Source organism: Canis lupus, chromosome 26 (genome assembly GCF_003254725.2).
Source record: "Canis lupus dingo isolate Sandy chromosome 26, ASM325472v2, whole genome shotgun sequence".
Classification (NCBI taxonomy): Eukaryota; Metazoa; Chordata; class Mammalia; order Carnivora; family Canidae; genus Canis; species Canis lupus.
This window is the reverse complement of record NC_064268.1, coordinates 30,702,463-30,723,199: the sequence shown is the minus strand read 5'-3', so window position 1 is coordinate 30,723,199 and position 20,737 is coordinate 30,702,463.

Genomic DNA, 20,737 nt, shown 5'->3' with positions numbered 1-20,737 from the left:
AGCCAGTTTCCACGGAGTTTTGTTGATTAACCCGGATTAATTATTAGACTATAGCCAGTTTCCACGGAGTTTTGTTGATTAACCCGGATTAATTATTAGACTATAGCCAGTTTCCACGGAGTTTTGTTGATTCAAACGAACGATATCAACACGAACCTCTCAGTCCGCTACCCTGATCACAGAGTGTGTCCTCTACGCAGAATAACCCATTCCATTATCAATCTCCTAAAAACTGTGAGAGTAAGCACTGAATTTTCCAAAGAAGATATTAGAGGATTGTTAGCAATGCCTGAAAACCACCCTCAGGGTGTAGATTATTTCCCCTAAGATTATTTCCTCTAAGAAAGAGAGGGTAAGACCATTTTTATGAACAGTCCAAAAGGCATCCACTACCTCATATGGAAAGGATTAACAAGTCTTCGAACCAGATATAGCATGAAGGTTGAAAAGAGTCTTCTGAAGACTTCTGCATCTGCAATGATCTCTATCACTCTGGAGAAAGAGGGAGCCATTCCAAATGACTTTCCCTTAAACCTTAGGATCTAAGATCCACCTCTGACAATCACTTTCATTTGTCATTCTAGGATATATAGATCAAGTTTGCTAGGAAGTTTTAGAAGCACAGTAAGTGTCATTGCAGGTGCTGGAAATGTTCTCTCTCCCTCCCCCTTGTTGAAAGCTCAGAGACAGATGAACAAAAATGTCACCACCCATTAAAATTTCAAGAATTGGGGATGGTCTCATGGCAGTTCTGGAGAAATCCAAGGGCAAGACAGTGTGTGCCCATTTCTAGCCTCCAGTGAATTCAGTGATCCTGTCTTACTAGGCAAGGGTCTTTTTCTTCTTTAGAATTTACCCATAGCCTCATTTCCATGCCCAGAGCGGTCACCTACATGGGGACTAGTAGCTCCTTTATTATTATTCTTGCTCTCTCTTTGACCTCTGCCATCACCATAAGAAAAAGCCAGCCTTCTGGAAGCATGTATGAGGCATCTAGAAAAAAAAGCTGAGGTCATTCTAGACAAGCCAACAGCCAGCGGACACCCAAACATGTGAGAAAACAGTGCCAAGACCAGTTAATCTCAGCCCAGATCAGTTAACCTTTGCTACACTAATTTGAACTCATCCTACAATGAGACAAGCCAGTATCGTGCTTACATGGCATAATGTTTGGACCTGGAAAAAAAAAACTATCATATAAAACAGGACAGAGGTATGGACACATCCTTAATGAGTATATTCCATCCAAGAAGGGGTCATCAGGAGTGTTTCTTCTTATGGGGGTACCCTTAGTCTCCATCTACTTCATGGCCCAGGATACAGCCAGACTTCTGCCATAATCAAAGTCTCCAGAGACAAGGTTCTGATGAGACATATTACCATTGTTTCTTAGTCACTAATCACACCAGAGGGGCTGGAGCTTCCCTAATCATAACTTAAAATTCCACTGCCAAATTGTTAGAGTGCCTCTTGCCAAGTCCGATTTCCACCCCTGCTGAATTCTTGGCACTGGCCTAGAATTCAATGAGCAACAGGAGACTCACACACTTCTGTTACTGCTGTCTCCATAAATTTTCCCTGATAAATGCCGTTCCAGCACATTTAGTATGTGTGCACTCTTGCCATTTCCCCTCATTTCTATGAAATTTAGCAAGGTGAAATATATATCTGGGCAGGCATTCACTACGGCTTTCTAGAAATGGGCTGACCCCCCATCCAGGTGATACCCACCACCATTGAAGATGGGAAGAGTCCAATTTCAGCCAGATCAAAGTCCAAATCACCCAGCCTTTGGGATTTGTAGCTAAGGTATGCTCACAAGAACCAGCCCCCACTTAATTTCTAAACATAGGAAACTGATGGGACACCAGGGTGGCTCCACTGGTGAGGCGTCTGCCTTTGGCTGGGGTCATGATTCTACGGTCCTGGGATGGAGTCCTGCACTGGGCTCCCTGCTCGGTGGAAAACTCTGAGCTTTCCTACTCTCCCTGCTCCTGTGCTCGCTCTTGCTCTCTCACTCTCTGTCAAATAAGTAAGTAAATAAATCTCTAAAAATAAATAAACATAGGAGATCGTGACCACTGAGATCACCTGAAATAAAATTCCTTAGCTGTGATTAACTGTTGAGAGAAGTCCTTCTGAGAAATTGTGTGCATGTGCAAATCTTTCTGTGTGCACACCAGCAGAGAGAGTGCGCAGGCCATGGTGACTAACGGAAGGCTCACACTGATGGCTTTGTACCCAACAGACTACCTGGAAGTGAGACACAGGAAGAGATCTTAAAATTGCCCAGTTACCCTATGAGATCAGTGCTGAGTCTGAAGTCGTAGTCTCTATGGCTTCGCTGTCCCACACCTCTGTGTACATAAAGTCACTCAAGAATCAGATGCTAAAGGAAAGTCAATGTCTCTCCAATGACACACTCTGCGGCACATGAATACAGGAAGGGTACTTCATACCATGGATCACTCAGCCAACCAATGAAAGTCCCTTCAGTACCCAAGAAACCCAACAGTAAGTATGTCTTTATGGGATTAATAGTTTTTCCTTGTCCCTTACCACATGCATAGTGAGCATACAGAAGACCCATCAGAGCCAGGTGTTTTCTTCTCTCCCTACCTCCATTTCTTCTTTCCCTTGTTCCTTGATTTCTCTTTCTCTCTTTTCCCTATATTTCATCTGCAATTTTGTTCTCCCTGAACACTCTGCTTCCAGTGATTTTTTTGCTTGCTTTCTTTGCCTTCCATATGTAAGGTATCCTCAAATGTCTGGTAATTCTTGCTTACCTCTTTTTGTATAGTGGTTCGATAAAAAGTAGATTAGAATTTCCATGTCCATGAGTGCGGTGTATTGATTATGAGCTTTTGGGGTTTCTTTTTAGAGATTTACATATTGATTGACATAACTAAAGAGAGAGAGAGAGAACAGGAGGGGCAGAGGGTGAGGAGGGAAAATCTCCAGCAGACTCCCTACTGAGCAGGGAGCCCAACTTGGAATTTCATCTTACGACCCTGAGATCACAACCTGAGCTGAAAGCAAGACACTTCACCAACTATGTTTCTAAGGTACCCCAATTACAAGCTTTTTTAAAATTAAATTTTAAAAACTTTAATTTCAGTATAGTTAATATACAGTGTTAATATTCTTTTCAAGTGTAGAAATAGTCATCAACAGATGTATATATGACTCAGCGCTAATCATGATAATTGTACTATTTAATCCCCATTGCTTATATCACCCATTCCCACCCCACCCCACCACTGGTAATCATCAGTTTGTTGTCTCTAGTTAAGACACTGTTTCTTTGTCCCTCTCTCTCTCTCTCTCTCTCCTTTGCTCATTTTTTTATTTCTTCAGTTCCACTCATGAGTGAAATCATATGATATTTGTCTTTCTCTGTTTTATTTTGATTGGCATAATACTCTAGCTTTATCCATGTCATTGCAAATGGCAAGATTTTGTTCTTCTTTATGGCTCAGTAATATATATATTACTGATATATATTATATATTAATATATATTAAAAATATATATTAATATATATTTATTAAAATATATTTAGAAATATATTATATATAATATATAAATATATTATATATTAATATATTATATTTATATATTATATGACCATATATTACATAATCATATAAATTATGTATTATATAAATGTGTATTAATATATTTAATATAAATATATATTAATATATAAAATATATAAAGATATATTAATATATTATATATATTTTTATATATAAAATATGTTCCTGATTCATTCATCAGTCCATGGCACTTGGAATGGTTTTGTGAAGAATGCTGCAGTAAACATAGTAGTGCATGTACCTCTTTAAATTAGTGTTGTATTTTTTGGGTAAATACCCAGCCATTACTGAATCATAGAGTAGTTCCATTTTTAACTCTTTGAAGAGCTTCCATATTGTTTTCCACAGTGGCTATACAAGTTTGCATTCCCACAAACAATGCACAAGGGTTCCTTTTTCTCCACATCCTTGTTAACACATGTTATGTCCTGTGTTTTTTACTTTAGCCATTCCGACAGGTGTGAGGTGATATCTTATTGTAATTCTGATTTCCATTTCCCTTATGATGAGCGATGGTGACCATCTTTTCATGTGTCTGTTGGCAATTTGTTTATCTTCTTTGGAGAAATATCTATTGACATCTTCTCATTTTTAATTGGATTACTTGTGTTTCTTTGGTGTTGAGTTCTATCTATCTATCTATCTATCTATCTACCTATCTATCTATCTATCTATCTATCTATCTATCTATATTTTGGATACTAACCCTTCATTGGATGTGACTTTTACAAGTATCTTCACCCATTAAGTAGCTTGTCTTAGTTTTGTTGACTATTTTCCTCTTGACACAAAAGCTTTTTATTTTGATGTAACTCAAAGTTTATTTTTAGATTTTACTTCCTTTGCCTCCAGAGACATATCTACAAAAATGTCATTATAGCCAATGTCAGAGAAATTAGTGCCAGTCCTGCCTTCTAAGATTTTCATAGTTTCAAGCCTTACATTTAGGTCTTCAGTACATTTTGTTTACTTTTGTATATGAAGCTGGTCTGCTTACATTGTTTTACATGTGGCTGTCCAGTTATCCCAACACCATTTATTGAAGAAACTGCCCTATTCACACTAGATATTCTTTTCTCCTTTACTAAAGTTTAACTGACCATATAATTGTGGGTTTATTTCTGGGTTTTCTATTCTAATGATCTATCTGTCTATTTTTGTACTGGTACCATACTGTTTTGGTTATATTAACCTTATAATATAATTTGAAGTCTGGAATTACAATGCCTCCAGTTTTGTTCTTCTTTTTCAGGATTGCTTTGGATATTCAGGGTATTTTGTGGTTTCATACAAATTTTAGAATTATTTGTTCTAGTTCTGTGAAAATGTTATTGATATTTTGATAGAGATTGCATTAAAATTGTAGATTGCTTTGAGTAGTACAGACATTTTAACAATATTCATTCTTCCAATCCATGATCATAGAATGTCTTTCCATTTCCTTGTGTCATCTTCAATTTTTTTCAGCAATGTTTTATACCTGTCAGATTACAGGTCTTTCATTTCTTTGGTTAAGTTTATTTCTAGGAATTTTATTATTTTTGGTGCAACGCCAAGTGGGATTTTGCTAATTTCTCTTTCTGCTGCTTCATGATTAGTGTATAGAAATCCAAGATTCCTATACATTAATTTTGCATCCTGTTTCTTTACTGCATTCATGTATAAGTTCTGGTAGTATTTTGGTGGAGTCCTGTGGATTTTCTATAGAGAGTATCATGTCATCTGCAAATAGTGAAAGTTTGACTTCGCCCTTACTAATTTGAATGCCTTTCATTTCTTTTTGTTGTTTGATTGTTGTGGCTGGGACTTCCAGTACTATGATGAATAAAAGTGATGAGAGTGGACACCTTTTTTTGTTGTTGTTCCTGATCTTAGGGGAAATCTCTCAGTTTTTCCCTATTGAATATGATGTTAATTGTAGGTTTTTCACTTAAAGCCTTCATTATCTTGAGGTATGTTCTCTCTAGACCTACTTTATTGAGAGTTATTATCATGAATGGATATTATACTCTGTCAAATGCTTTTTCTGCATTTATTGAAATGATCATACAGTTTTTATATTTTCTATTATTGATGTGGTGTATCACATTGATTGATTTGAGAATATTGAACCACCCTTACATCCAAGGATTAATCCCATTTGATTTGTCTTTTTATTCTTTTTTTTTTTATTTGAGAGAGAGAGAGAGCATGAGCAGAGGGAGGGCAGGGAGTGAGGGAGGGAATCTCAAGCAGACTCCACACTGAGTGCAGAGCCTTATGTAGGGCTAGGTCTCATGACTCTGAGATCATGACCTGAGCTGAAACCAAGAACCAAATACTTAATTGACTGAGCCACCCACATGCTCCTGATTTGGGTTTTATCAAATGATGAATGATTTTTTTCTAATGTCTTAGATTCAGTTTCTGGTATTTTGTTGAGGATTTTTTTTTTTTTGCATCTATATTCATTAAAGATATTAACTTCTAGTTTCCTTTTTTGTAGTGTCTTTATTTTGGTTTGGGCATGGGTTTCTTACTTTTTTTTAATAATAAGTTTATTTTTTATTGGTGTTCAATTTACCAACATACAGAATAACACCCAGTGCTCATCCCGTCAAGTGTCCCCCTCAGTGCCCGTCACCCACTCACCCCACCCCCACCCTCCTCCCCTTCCACCACCCTTAGTTCGTTTCCCAGAGTTAGGAGTCTTCATGTTCTGTCTCCCTTTCTGATATTTCCCACACATTTCTTCTCCCTTCCCTTATATTCCCTTTCACTATTGTTTATATTCCCCAAATGAATGAGAGCATACAATGTTTGTCCTTCTCTGATTGACTTACTTCACTCAGCATAATACCCTCCAGTTCCATCCACGTTGAAGCAAATGGTGGGTATTTGTCATTTCTAATGGCTGAGGAATATTCCATTGTATGCATAGACCACATCTTCTTTATCCATTCATCTTTTGATGGACACCGAGGCTCCTTCCACAGTTTGGCTATTGTGGACATTGCTGCTAGAAACATCGGGGTGCAGGTGTCCCGGCGTTTCATTGTATCTGTATCTTTGGGGTAAATCCCCAACAGTGCAATTGCTGGGTCGTAGGGCAGGTCTATTTTTAACTCTTTGAGGAACCTCTACACAGTTTTCCAGAGTGGCTGCACAAGTTCACATTCCCACCAACAGTGTAAGAGGTTCCCTTTTCTCTGCATCCTCTCCGACATTTGTGGTTTCCTGCCTTGTTAATGTTCCCCATTCTCACTGGTGTGAGGTGGTATCTCATTGTGGTTTTGATTTGTATTTCCCTGATGGCAAGTGATGCAGAGCACTTTCTCATGTGCATGTTGGCCATGTCTATGTCTTCCTCTGTGAGATTTCTCTTCATGTCTTTTGGGCATGGGTTTCTACTGGTCTTCTAGGGAAGAGGCCTAGCACAGTGGATATAAAGATAATACTGGCCACATAGAATGGATTTGGAAGTTTTTTTTTCCAATCTCATTTTTTGGAATAGTTTGGGAAAAATAAGTACTCTTCTTTAAAGGTTTGATAGAATTTACCTATGCCAAGCCCTGTTCCCCTGGGGTCTGGCAAGACAGCTCCTCTATCAAGCTTGCTTCAGAACTACCACAGCAGGCTCCTCCTCCAGAAGGTCAGAACAAGCCCCAATCTACCCCATGTCTCTAAAGTCTCCAGTTTTATAGGTCAGCAGGTGTGGCTGGGATAGAGCCCAGAGGGCACTGCCCCACTCCTGGAGAGAAGGCTACTGTATGGAAATGACAATCTAAAACATTTAGGACATGCAGCAGGAAGATCATTTACTCTTCTCAGAGGGCTTCCCTGAGAGGCAGCATTCAGGGAGTTCCTCTCCAGGGACAAAGTAGCTGGCTCACATCATTTCACTCCCTCACTCTTCAGCATGAACACAGAGCCACCTGCAGGAAGCCTCACAGGCTACCTAACTTGTTTCCAACCAAGTCCCACACCCCTGATCTCTGGAAAGACTCCCCTTCTCAGTCAAGCTTGCCTCAGTCCCAGCATGATGGGCTTCCTCTTCAGATGACCAGTAAAAGCCTCTGCCCATAGCACATCCCCAGCCAGAAAGTCCTGCAGGGCTTCGGTTCTAGTGGAAATAGTCAGGTCTCATTTAACAAGCACACCAGAGCACACCTAATTGAAACCAACCACATCCTGTCCAAGGACAAAACAGTACCCACTGCAGGCAAGGAGAGCCTCAGCACATGACAACGGACAAGAGCAGAGCACCTGCAGCACACACCAGAGATATTCCCTGAAGTGCCAGGCCCTGGATACTAGATGACCTCTTCTTCATAAAGCCACTACTCTCAAAAACAGGAAACATAACTTTTTTCTAACACACAGAAGAAGGAGGTATTTAGATAAAATGCCAAAGGGACAAATTCATCCCAAATGAAAGAATAAGATAAGGCTATGGCCAGATATCCTATTAAAAGAGGTATAAGTAACATCCTTGATGGAGAATTTAAAGCAACAATCATAAGGCTACTCATTGGGCTTAACAGGAGAATGGAAGACATTAGGGGATCCTTATCACAGAGGTCCTAATTAAAAAAGAATCAGTCAGAGATGAAGAATACAATAACTGAGATTGGAAACAGGCTTAATGCAATGAATAGTAGGCTAGAAGAAGAAGAGGAATGAATTAGTGACCTAGAGCACAACAAAATGGAAAATAAGGAAGCTGAGCAAAAGAGAGAAAGAAGAATTAGGGAACATGAGAATAGATTTAGGGAATTCAGTGACTTTACCAAATGTAGTAGCATTCCTGCTATAGGGAATCCCAGAAGAAGAAGAGAGATAAAGAGCAGAGAAAATTTATTGGAAGAAATAATAGCTGAAAACTTTAATCCATGTTAAAAAGGGAGGGAAACAGACATCCAGATCCAGGATGCACAGAGAACTCCCATCAAAATCAACAAGAGTGGCCCACACCAAGACATATTGTAATTAAATTTCCAAAATACACTGATAAAGAAAAAGTCATAAAAGTAGCAAGACAAAATAATTCCTTTTTTTTTTTTTAATAATTCCTTGATGTACAAAGGGTGACCCATAAGGCTAGCTGGAGTTTTCTCAATAGAAACTCTTCTGGCAGACCAGGAGAAAGTGCATGTTATATTCAAAGTGCTGAATAATTCAATCAAATAAATAAGTAAATAATATCAGTGTGAGGGGAGAAATCACAACCAACACAACAGAAATACAAACAAGTAGAAGAGAATATTATGAAAGACTATATGCCATCAAATTGAACAACCTCAAACAAATGAAAAAATTCCTAGAAACTTAAAAAGTACCAAAACCAAAATAGGAGGAAATAGAAAACTTGAGCAGACCCATATCCAGCAAAGAAACTGAATCAATAATCAAAAATCTCCCAACAAACAAAAGTCCAGGACCAGATGGCTTCACAGGCAAATTCTACCAAATATTTAAAAAAGAGTTAATACCTGTTCTTCTCAAACTATTCCAAAAAATAGAAAAGGAAGGAAAACTTCAAACTTCATTCTACAAGGCCAGCATGACCCTGATATCAAAACTGGATAAAGACTCTAATAAAAAAGAGAACATGGATAGGAAATAAAATCTCAATAAAATACTAAGCAAACTGAATCCAACAGTACAGTAAAAGAATCTTTCACCATAATCACATGAAATTTATTCCTGGCCTGCAAGGGTGGTTCAATATTTGCAAATCAATCAGTGTGCTACACAACATTAATAAAAGAGAGGATAAGAACCATATGATCATTTCAATAGATGCAGGAAAATCATTTGACTAAGTACAACATCCATTCATGATTCAAAAAAAGAATCCTTAACAAACTAGGGTTAGAGGAGACATACCTTACCATAATAAAGGCCATCTATGAAAAACCCACAGCTAATATCCTCATGGGGAAAACTGAGAGCTTTTCCTCTACGATCAGGAACAAGACAGGGATGTCCACTCTCGCCACTATTGTTCAACACAGTCCTGGAAGTCCTACCCTCAGTAATCAGACAAGAAAAAGATAAAAAGCATCCAAATAGGCAAGGAAGAAGTCAAACTTTTGCTCTTTGTAGATGACATGATGTTTTACATAGAAAACCTAAAAAACTGAACCAAAAATTGCTTAAGCTGATACATAAATTCAGTAAAATCACAGGATACAAAACCAACATATAGAAATCCACTGCATTTCTATGCACCAACAATAAAGCAGCAGAAAAAGAGATCAGGGAATCAACCCATTTACACTTGCCACAAAAACCATCAAGATAACCTAAGAATAGACCTAACCAAAGAGGTAAAAGACCTGTACTCTGAAAACTATTAAACACTGATGAAAGAAATTGAAGTAGATACAAAGAAATGGAAAAATATTCTATACTCATGGATTGGAAGAACAAATACTATTAAAATGTCTATACTACTCAGAACAATCTGCAAATGTAATGCAATCCCTATCAAAATACCAACAGTTTTCACAGAGCTAGAGCAAATAATTCTAAAATCTGTATGGAACCACAAAAGATGCTGAGTAGCCAAAACAATCTTGGGGAAAAAAAGAAAAGAAAAAAGAAAAGCCAGAGGCATCCCAATTCTGGACTTTATGTTATAACACAAAGCTGTAGTGATCAAGATAGTATGGTACTTGCACAAAAACAGACACATAGACAAATAGAACAAAAGAGAAAACTCAGAAATTGACCCACAACTATATGATCAATCTTCTTCAAATCAGCGAAGAGGGAGAGTTTGACTTCTTCTTTGCCAATTTGAATGCCTTTAATGTCTTTATGGTCAACTAATATTCGATAAAGGAGGAAAGACTATCCATTGGAAGAAAGACAGTCTCTTCAATAAAGGGTGCTGGGAAAATTGGACATCCACATGCAGAAGAATGAAACTAGACCCCTCTCTTGCCCCATACACAAAGATAAACTCGAATTACAGACCAATATCCCTGATGAACATGGATGCAAAAATTCTCAACAAGATACTGGCCAATAGGATCCAATAGTACATTAAGAAAATTATTCACCATGACCAAGTAGGATTTATCCCTGGGACACAAAGCTGGTTCAACACCCGTAAAACAATCAATGTGATTCATCATATCAGCAAGAGAAAAACCAAGAACCATATGATCCTCTCATTAGATGCAGAGAAAGCATTTGACAAAATACAGCATCCATTCCTGATCAAAACTCTTCAGAGTGTAGGGATAGAGGGAACATTCCTCGACATCTTAAAAGCCATCTACGAAAAGCCCACAGCAAATATCATTCTCAATGGGGAAGCACTGGGAGCCTTTCCCCTCAGATCAGGAACAAGACAGGGATGTCCACTCTCACCACTGCTATTCAACATAGTACTGGAAGTCCTAGCCTCAGCAATCAGACAACAAAAAGACATTAAAGGCATTCAAATTGGCAAAGAAGTCGTCAAACTCTCCCTCTTCGCCGATGACATGATACTCTACATAGAAAACCCAAAAGTCTCCACCCCAAGTTTGCTAGAACTCATACAGCAATTTGGTAGCGTGGCAGGATACAAAATCAATGCCCAGAAATCATTGGCATTTCTATACACTAACAATGAGACTGAAGAAAGAGAAATTAAGGAGTCAATCCCATTTAAAATTGCACCCAAAAGCATAAGATACCTAGGAATAAACCTAACCAAAGAGGTAAAGGATCTATACCCTCAAAACTATAGAACACTTCTGAAAGAAATTGAGGAAGACACAAAGAGATGGAAAAATATTCCATGCTCATGGATTGGCAGAATTAATATTGTGAAAATGTCAATGTTACCCAGGGCAATATACACGTTTAATGCAATCCCTATCAAATACCATGGACTTTCTTCAGAGAGTTAGAACAAATTATTTTAAGATTTGTGTGGAATCAGAAAAGACCCCGAATAGCCAGGGGAATTTTAAAAAAGAAAACCATATCTGGGGGCATCACAATGCCAGATTTCAGGTTGTACTACAAAGCTGTGGTCATCAAGACAGTGTGGTACTGGCACAAAAACAGACACATAGATCAGTGGAACAGAATAGAGAATCCAGAAGTGGACCCTGAACTTTATGGTCAACTAATATTTGATAAAGGAGGAAAGACTATCCATTGGAAGAAAGACAGTCACTTCAATAAATGGTGCTGGGAAAATTGGACATCCACATGCATGCAGAAGAACGAAACTAGACCACTCTCTTACACCACACACAAAGATAAACTCAAAATGGATGAAAGATCTAAATGTGAGACAAGATTCCATCCAAACACTAGAGGAGAACACAGGCAACACCCTTTTTGAACTTGGCCACAGTAACTTCTTGCAAGATACATCCACGAAGGCAAAAGAAGCAAAAGCAAAAATGAACTATTGGGACTTCATCAAGGTAAGAAGCTTTTGCACAGCAAAGGATACAGTCAACAAAACTAAAAGACAACCTACAGAATGGGAGAAGATATTTGCAAATGACGTATCAGATAAAGGACTAGTTTCCAAGATCTATAAAGAACTTATTAAACTCAACACCAAAGAAACAAATAATCCAATCATGAAATGGGCAAAAGACAGGAGCAGAAATCTCACAGAGGAAGACATAGACATGGCCAACATGCACATGAGAAAATGCTCCACATCACTTGCCATCAGGGAAATACAAATCAAAACCACAATGAGATACCACCTCACACCAGTGAGAATGGGGAACATTAACAAGGCAGGAAACCACAAATGTTGGAGAGGATGTGGAGAAAAGGGAACCCTCTTACACTGTTGGTGGGAATGGGAACTGGTGCAGCCACTCTGGAAAACTGTGTGGAGGTTCCTCAAAGAGTTAAAAATAGATCTGCTCTACGACCCAGCAATTGCACTGTTGGGGATTGACCCCAAAGATTCAGATGCAATGAAACGCCGGGACACCCGCACCCCGATGTTTCTAGCAGCAATGTCCACAATAACCAAACTGTGGAAGGAGCCTCGGTGTCCATCGAAAGATGATGGGTAAAGAGGATGTGGTCTATGTATACAGTGGAATATTACTCAGCTATTAGAAATGACAAATACCCACCATTTGCTTCAACGTGGATGGAACTGGAGGGTATTATGCTGAGTGAAGCAAGTCAATCGGAGAAGGACGAACATTATATGGTCTCATTCATATGGGGAATATAAACAATAGTGAAAGGGAATATAAGGGAAGGGAGAAGAAATGTGTGGGAAATATCAGAAAGGGAGACAGAACATGAAGACTCCTAACTCTGGGAAACGAACTAGGGGTGGTGGAAGGGCAGGAGGGCGGGGGGTGGGAGGGTATGGGTGATGGGCACTGAGTGGGGCACTTGACAGGATGAGCACTGGGTGTTATTCTATATGTCTTTATTGAACACCAATAAAAAATAAATTTATTTTAAAAAATAAATAAATAAAATGAAAGAGCCTGTGAAACCCTGTGATCCTTGACTTTTGGTTTGTTTTGTTTGTTTTTTTACAGATGCAACGCCCTTGCTGATAATCAGTCTGTTCTAATTTTCTATTTCTTCGTGTATCAGTTTTGGTAGTTTCTGTGTTTCTAGGAATGTATCCATTTCCTCTAGGTTGTCCAATTTGATGACACACAGTATTTCATAACATTCTCTTAAAATGTCTGTATTTCTGTCGTGTTGGTTGTTATTTCTTTTCTCTCATTTGTGGTTTTGTTTGAGTCCTTTCTCTCCCTCCCTCTCTCTCTCTCTCTCTTTCTCTCTCTCTCTCTTTTTGTTGAGTAGGCCTAGAAGTTTAATTTTGTTAAACTTTCATAAAAATCATCTCCTGGTATCATTGATCTGTTCTATTGTTTGTTTGTTTTTAGTTTCTATTTCATTTATTTATGCTCTAATCGTTATTATTTCCCTCCTTCTGCTAGTTTTGGGTTTTGTTTTTCTTCTTTTCCTAGCTCTTTTAGTTGTAAAGTTAGGTTATTTGAGATTTTTCTTGCTTCTTGAGGTAGGCCTGCATTGCTAAACTTCCCTGTTAGTACTTTTGCAGCATCACAAAGATTTGCATTGTGTTTTCATTTTCATTTATTTCCATGTAATTCTGATTTCTTTAATTTCTTGGTTGACTCGTTCATTATTTAGTAGCATGTTATTTAGCTTCCATAAATTTGTGGTCTTTCCAGATTTTTTTCTTATGATCTTTCTAGTTTCATAGTGTTGTGGTCAGAAAAGATGTATGGTAAGACTTCAACTTTTTGAATTTTTTGAGACTTGTTTTGTGACCTAATGTGTGCTTTATTCTGGAGAATGTTACACCTGTATTTGAAAAGATTGTGTATGCTTCTGTTTTGGAATGTTCTGAATATATGTTAAATCCATCCAGTCATTGAAAGCCACAATTTCCTTGTTGATTTTCTGTTTGGATGATGTGCCCATTGATGTAATGGGGTAATAAAGTTCCACTATTATCATATAACTAATGATTAGTCTTTTCATGTTTGTTATTAGCTATTTTTTGAGTTTGAGTTCTCCCAATGTTGGGTGCATAAATATTTACAATTTTTATCCCTTCTTATTGGATTGTCTCCTTTTTTATTACATAGTGTCCTTCTTTGTCTCTTATTACAGTCTTTGTTTTAAAGTTTAATTTGAACAGATGAATGACTGAACTCTACATCTAACACTAATGATACACTGTATGTTAACAATTGAATTTTTTTTTTTTTAACAATTGAATTTAAATAAAATAAGTTGGGCAGCCCTGGTGGCGCAGCGGTTTAGCATTGCCTGCAGCCTAGGGTGTGATCCTGGAGACCTGGGATCGAGTCCCACGTCAGGCTCTCTGCACGGAGCCTGCTTCTCCCTCTGCCTGTGTCTCTGCCTCTCTCTCTCTCTCTCTGTCTCTATGAATATAAATTTTAAAAAATCTTAAAAAAAAAATAAATAAATAAAATAAGTTGTGCTCGCTTCGGCAGCACATATACTAAATAAAATAAGTTAAAAGAAAAGAATATTGGGATATCATCTTACACCTGTCAGAATGGCTGGTATCAAAAATATACGAAATAACAAGTTTTGGTGAAGATACAGAGAAAAGGGCACACTCTTGCACACTCTTGGTGGGAATGCAAATTGGTGCAGCCACTCTGGAAAAGTATCAAAGTTTCTCAAAAACCAAACCAAAACAAAACAAAACAAAACAACAAAACCTTCCATATGATCCAGCAATCCACTTCTAGATCTATCTGAAGAAAATAGTCTATTTTGTTTGATGTAAGGATTACTACTCTGGTTTTCTTTGACATCCATTTGCATGATTAATGTTTCTCTATCCCCTCACTTACAATCTGCAAGTGTCTGTAGGTCTGAAAGAGTCTCATGTAGGCAGCACATAGGTCTTGGTTTGCTTTGGTTTGGTTTTGGTTTGGTTTTGTTTTTTTCTTTCACCACTGTCACCCTATGTCTTTTGATTGTAGAGGTTAGTCCATTTACATTCAAAGTAATTATTGACAGATATCTATTTATTGCCATTTTGTTATTTGTTTTGTGGGGATTTTTTGTTTGTTTCTCTCTGATCCTTTCTTCTCTTGCTCTCTTTCATGGTTTGTAGGCTTTCTTTAGTGATATGTTTAGATTCTCTTTATTTATTGTATATCTATTACTTTTTTTAAAATTTGTGATCATCATCAGATTTATATATAACATTTTCTGTAGATAGCCGTCTATACAAAATTGATGATCACTTAAGCTTGAATTCATTCTTTCCTCTTCTCCCTCCACTCCGAGTTTTAGGTATACAGTGTCATATAGTATATGCTTTATTTTGTGAAACCCCTGACTGATTTTTACAAATATACTCATTTTTATTGCTTTTTTGCTTCCAATGTTTTATGCTCTTATGGTCTTACCTTTCCACTCAAAGAGTCACTTTTAATATTTCTTGCAGGGCTGGTTTAGTGGTCATGAACTCCTTTAGTTTTTGTTTTTCTGGGAAATTCTTCATCTCTTCTTCTATTTTGAATTATAGCCTTGCTGGATAGAGTATTCTTTTTAAAATTTTTTTTTATCTAAATTCAATCTGCCAACATATAGTATAACACCCAGTGCTCATTCCATCAGGTGCCCTCCTTAATTTCCATCACTCAATTACCTCATCCCCACACCTAACACCCCTTCCAGTACCCTTTTTTGCTTCCCAGAGTTAGGAGTCTCTCATGTTTTGTATCCTTCTCTAATTTTTCCCCACTCAGTTTCCCTCCATTTCCTTATAATCCCTTTCACTATTTCTTATATTCCCCATATGAGTGAATAGAGTATTCTTGATGCCAGATTTATTCCTTTCAGCACTCTGAATATACCATGCCACCTTCTGGCCTGCAAAGTTACTGCTGAAAAATCAACTGAGCCTTAAGAGATTTTCCTTGTGTGTAACTACCTTTTCTCTTTCTGCTTCCAAAATGTTTTCTTTATCGCTCCTTTTTGCCATTTTAATTACTTTGTGTCTTGCTATGGACCTGCTTGGGTTGATTTTGTTAGGGGACCACTGCCTCTTGGATCTGAAAGTCATCTGTTTCCTTCCTCCAGATTACCAGATTAGAGAAGTTTTCAGGTTTTATTCCTTTAAAAAAGTTTTCTGCTCCTTTTCATTATGTTTCTTCTTCTGGGATCCTTATAATGCACGTGTTATTACACTTGATGGAGTCACCAAGTTCCCTAAGACTATTCTCATTTTGCATGATTTTTTTTTTCCTCTCATCGGCTCAGTTTGATTACTTTCTATTATTCTATCTCTAAGGTCATCAATTCATTCCTCTGCTTCCTCTAGCCTGCTATTGATCCGATCAAGTGTATTTGAAATTGCATTTGGTGTTTTTTTTTTTTCATCTCTGATTGATTATTTTTAAAAATCTCTTTGTTAAAGATCTCACTGATATCTTCCACTCTTTTCTCAATTGCAGTGAGTTTCTTTATGATCATTGTTTTAAATCTCTTTCTGGAATACTACTTATATCCATTTTTCTTAGGTCTCTTGCTGTGGCTTTGTCCTGTTGTTTCATTTGGGACAAATTCTTGTCTCTTTTCATTCTGTCTCTCTGTGTCTGTTCCTGAGTGTTTGGGAAGTGAGCTCCATCTCCTCTTCTTGAAGGTAATGGCCTTATGAATAAGACGTCCTGTAGTGCCCTGCAGTGCAGGTTCCCTGTCCCTCAGGACCTGGCAGTTCAGGGAGTGTCTCTTATGTGTCTCACGTCTGCCCTGCTGAGGGGTCCTGGCCACTTTTTCCTTCAGTCCAGTTGTCTGAAGAGGCTCTCCTTGCCTCCTGTGGGCAGTGCTGTTCCTGGCTGGGTGCAGTGTATTTTAACAAGACCAGTGTGCTGGTTTGTTTGCAAAATGAGACCTGCTGCCACTAGAATTTCTTCATTGTGGTGTCTTCCCTACCTTTCATTGTGGAGTATTTTCTGCTAGTCTTTGGGTTGTTTTCTGAGTTATTTACACTGATGTGAGTGTTATCTAGCTTTATCCATTGGACGAGGTGAACTTGGGTCCTCCTATGCCATCTTCCCAGACTTCCCCCAGTTATGAGCTTTGCTGAAATATTCTGATTCATTGGGGGAACTCTGATCTCAGCATTGTTAAGTCTTTTCTTCATAAGAAAAGACTCCATTCCAAATTATTTTATTATCCTATTTGGATGATATAACCTTTACTTCCAATTTTCTAGAAATCAAGTGAGCAAGGATACAGAGTCTCCATAGTCACTGTGTAAATTTTCACTCTGTCCTCATTTCTAGTATGTAAACTGTACCTCGCATTGTGCCTTTTGCTCTCAGTCTAGAGATCTGTTTATGCTCTTCAGAGAAATCTCAATAATAAATCTTTATAACTTTGGCAGGAGACAGCATGGCAGTCATTTAGGTTAAAGAATAGGGATAGGATATGGGTCTTGTAAACAGACCTTAAAACAAGGCTCCTCTCATTAGTCTTAACTTTATCCATCCTTCACATAGGTCTTGAATTCTAGCAATCCCAGAGCCTTTTGGAGATTCTAAGGGGGACATAGTTTGACTTTACCCATTGCCAGGTTAGAATCCAACCTTCTTGGACATGCTAAATCATCACAGTCATCATCTTCCTTCTGAATCTTCCTTCTTGTACTCTGTCATGGTCAAGCATCTTAAAAATCCTTTTCTTTCACTTTAGTGGTGTTTCTTTTTTTTAAGATTTTATTTATTTGAGAGAGAGAGAGAGACCAGGACAGAGAGTGTGAAAGAGAGAGTATAAACAAGGGGAACAGCATAGGAGGAAAGAGAAGCAGACTCCCCGCTGAGCAGGGATCCCAATGTGGGGCTCAATCCCAGGACCCTGATATCATGACCTGAGCCAGCAGATGCTTAACTGGCTGAGCCACCCATTTCAGTGGTTTCATGAGAGAAAAGGCATAAATGTGTTTGTTCAAACCACTACTTTAAAGCGAACCAATCCAACTTATCTTAGAAAAAAGTTCTGGCACATTGGCAAAAATGTTCAGTGTCTTAAGCTCAGAGAAATGATGTGGTTGTAGTCATGCATTTCCCAGAATGCCAAGCAGGACAGCATGAAATATAATCATTTCAAAGATGCTTCTGAAATCCTTCCACAAAAACTCTATTTATTGGATCTGTTAATCTGTAATGTGTCCCAGAAGCCCTAGTAAAAGCAGAGTCCATAGACTTTTTTATATTAGAAGACTTAGCTTAGGGAGGGAAAATTTTCCATTATAAGAATAGTGATTAAATCCTGTGCCATGTGTACCAGTGTATCAGTGTCTTGAAAATCGAAATTACGAGGCACCAGTTGTTGGCTCTAACATTTAATATCTTTGCAATAAAAAATGGTACAAGATGTAGGACAGTACTGGCTGTGAATATATATGCATGGCTTTTGAATGGTTTTCAGTCACTGCAAACAGATAATTCTTGTTAAGTACACATGACATATTTCTTATGTAACTCTATGTTGTGGCCAATATGAAAGCTTTGAAGTTATACATGTTACATGAACTTTAAATATTTTGTTAGTAGGATTTCTTACTACAGGACTGAAAAGTAAAACTGGATTTGAGCAGTATGATCTTTATTTATTTATTTATTTTTGAGCAGTATGATCTTTAAATCCTGTCCAATTTGATCAAATAGCAGTTATTTCAATGTAAAAACCTTCTCAAGTCTTTTTTTTTTTTTGCAGCATTTAAAGCAACATCTGTTTGAACTTTTTAAAATCTGATTTCAAATTGATTTCCCTGATTTCATGAAAACAGCAAACCACACTTTCCAATCCTCAGTCCACAGGGGTCAAATCTTCAAATTATACTTGTGTCTAGCTGCCAATAAGTATTAAGTCAGCAAGAAGCTAGGTAAGAAAAATTAAATATTAGAGATGTTGCTTTTTTAAAGTATTGCTTTCTAGCAGGATCTACACTGGATCTACTATTTATGAAAACAAATAATAGGGCAGCCCCTGTTGCTCAGTGTTTTAGCACCACCTTCAGTCCAGGATGTGATCCCGGAGACCTGCGATCGAGTCCCATGTCAGGCTCCCTGCATGGGGCCTGCTTCTCCCTCTGCCTGTGTCTGTGCCTCTTTCTCTGTGTGCATGTAAAATCTTAAAAAAGAAAAGAAAAGAAAGAAAAGAAAAGAAAAAATAAATTATAAATAAAAAGTAACTAAACAACTTTCCCACTGTTTTTAGAGATTAAACACTGTTGCTATAAGGCAAAGTCTTCACAAACGCTTTCAGATTAATGTTGCTATAATTAATCCTTATAAAGGTGGAATTACAACAAAAATATGAATTACACGGGACGCCTGGGTGGCTCAGAGGTTGAGCGTTTGACTTTGGCTCAGGTCATGATCCCGGGTCCCAGGATTGAGTCCCGCATCGGGCTCCCTGCAGGGAGCCTCCTTATCCCTCTGCCTGTGTCTCTGCCTCTCTCTCTCTCTGTCTCTTATGAATAAATAAATAAAATCTTTAAAAAATATGAATTACAACCATAGGAACTAATAAAGAAAGCACTTTAGTGGGATTCTACTTTATTGCCTTTGAGGCTTACAACAGATTTTAAATGTGATTCAATTTAAATTACAGGTGAATATTAGCAATCTTTATCATCCATAAATAGTCTGATGTTTTGATAAGGTTGAATGACCTATAACAAGTTAAAAAGTAAGGCTTTTCAAAAATTTAACATCGTCAATCTTGCTGACTCTATCCCGGACCTAGATGTTAATTAACACATCTTTTATTTTGATCTGCTCTTTATCTTTGTTGGGGTTTTAATATTCACTCACCTTTATTAATTTTATCCTGAATGCCCATACAACGTGTTCTAGATGGAAAACAGGTTATCATTGTATACTTAAAAATAATGACCACATGATTCCTCACATCAATTCTTGCCCCGAAGGTGATGCAATGAAAGCCAAGTCAGATATCCTACATAAATTTAAAAGTCTATATTACAGGTGGGTATTGGAGAAAATTTATTTTTTATCTGCTTATCTACAAGAGAAAGAGACAGTTACCGCCTTCTCCCTCCTTGAAAGGCAGGAGAAAAGCCTTTGCTCTTTGGTGACAGGATGTAAAGGATCCTGAGATCTCACTCTAAACTTTTGGGATATAAATATATATCTCCAAGGGCCAGATAAAGTCTGGCCACTAAAGCCTTTAGTGTCTCTGGCTTTTCTGACCTAAGATGGCTCCACGATTCTGAGCCTTATCTTCCCTTAAGAGATTAAGTATATACCTCTGGAGTTAGAAAAACCTGTCTGGAGTTCTCTCAGTACCTATACAGTTGTGAATTAACTTCCCACATCTTGTTCTTAGCCTAGCCTCACAGGATTTCAGTGAAATTTATTCAAAAAGCTGTACGTCTACAGAAACACAAAAATATTTCTTCATATCTCACACTCTTGATAGCTCCAATTATTGGCACTATGAACTCTTTTTTGCATTACTGATAGTGTTTCTCACATAAGTAATAAACAAGCATATACAGTCCTTCCTTTAGAAAATTCATATGTTATACATGACATATTTACTTCCTATCATTAACAAAAAGTCATTTTTAACCTAATAAATCAAAGTAAGTTATCATTATCTTA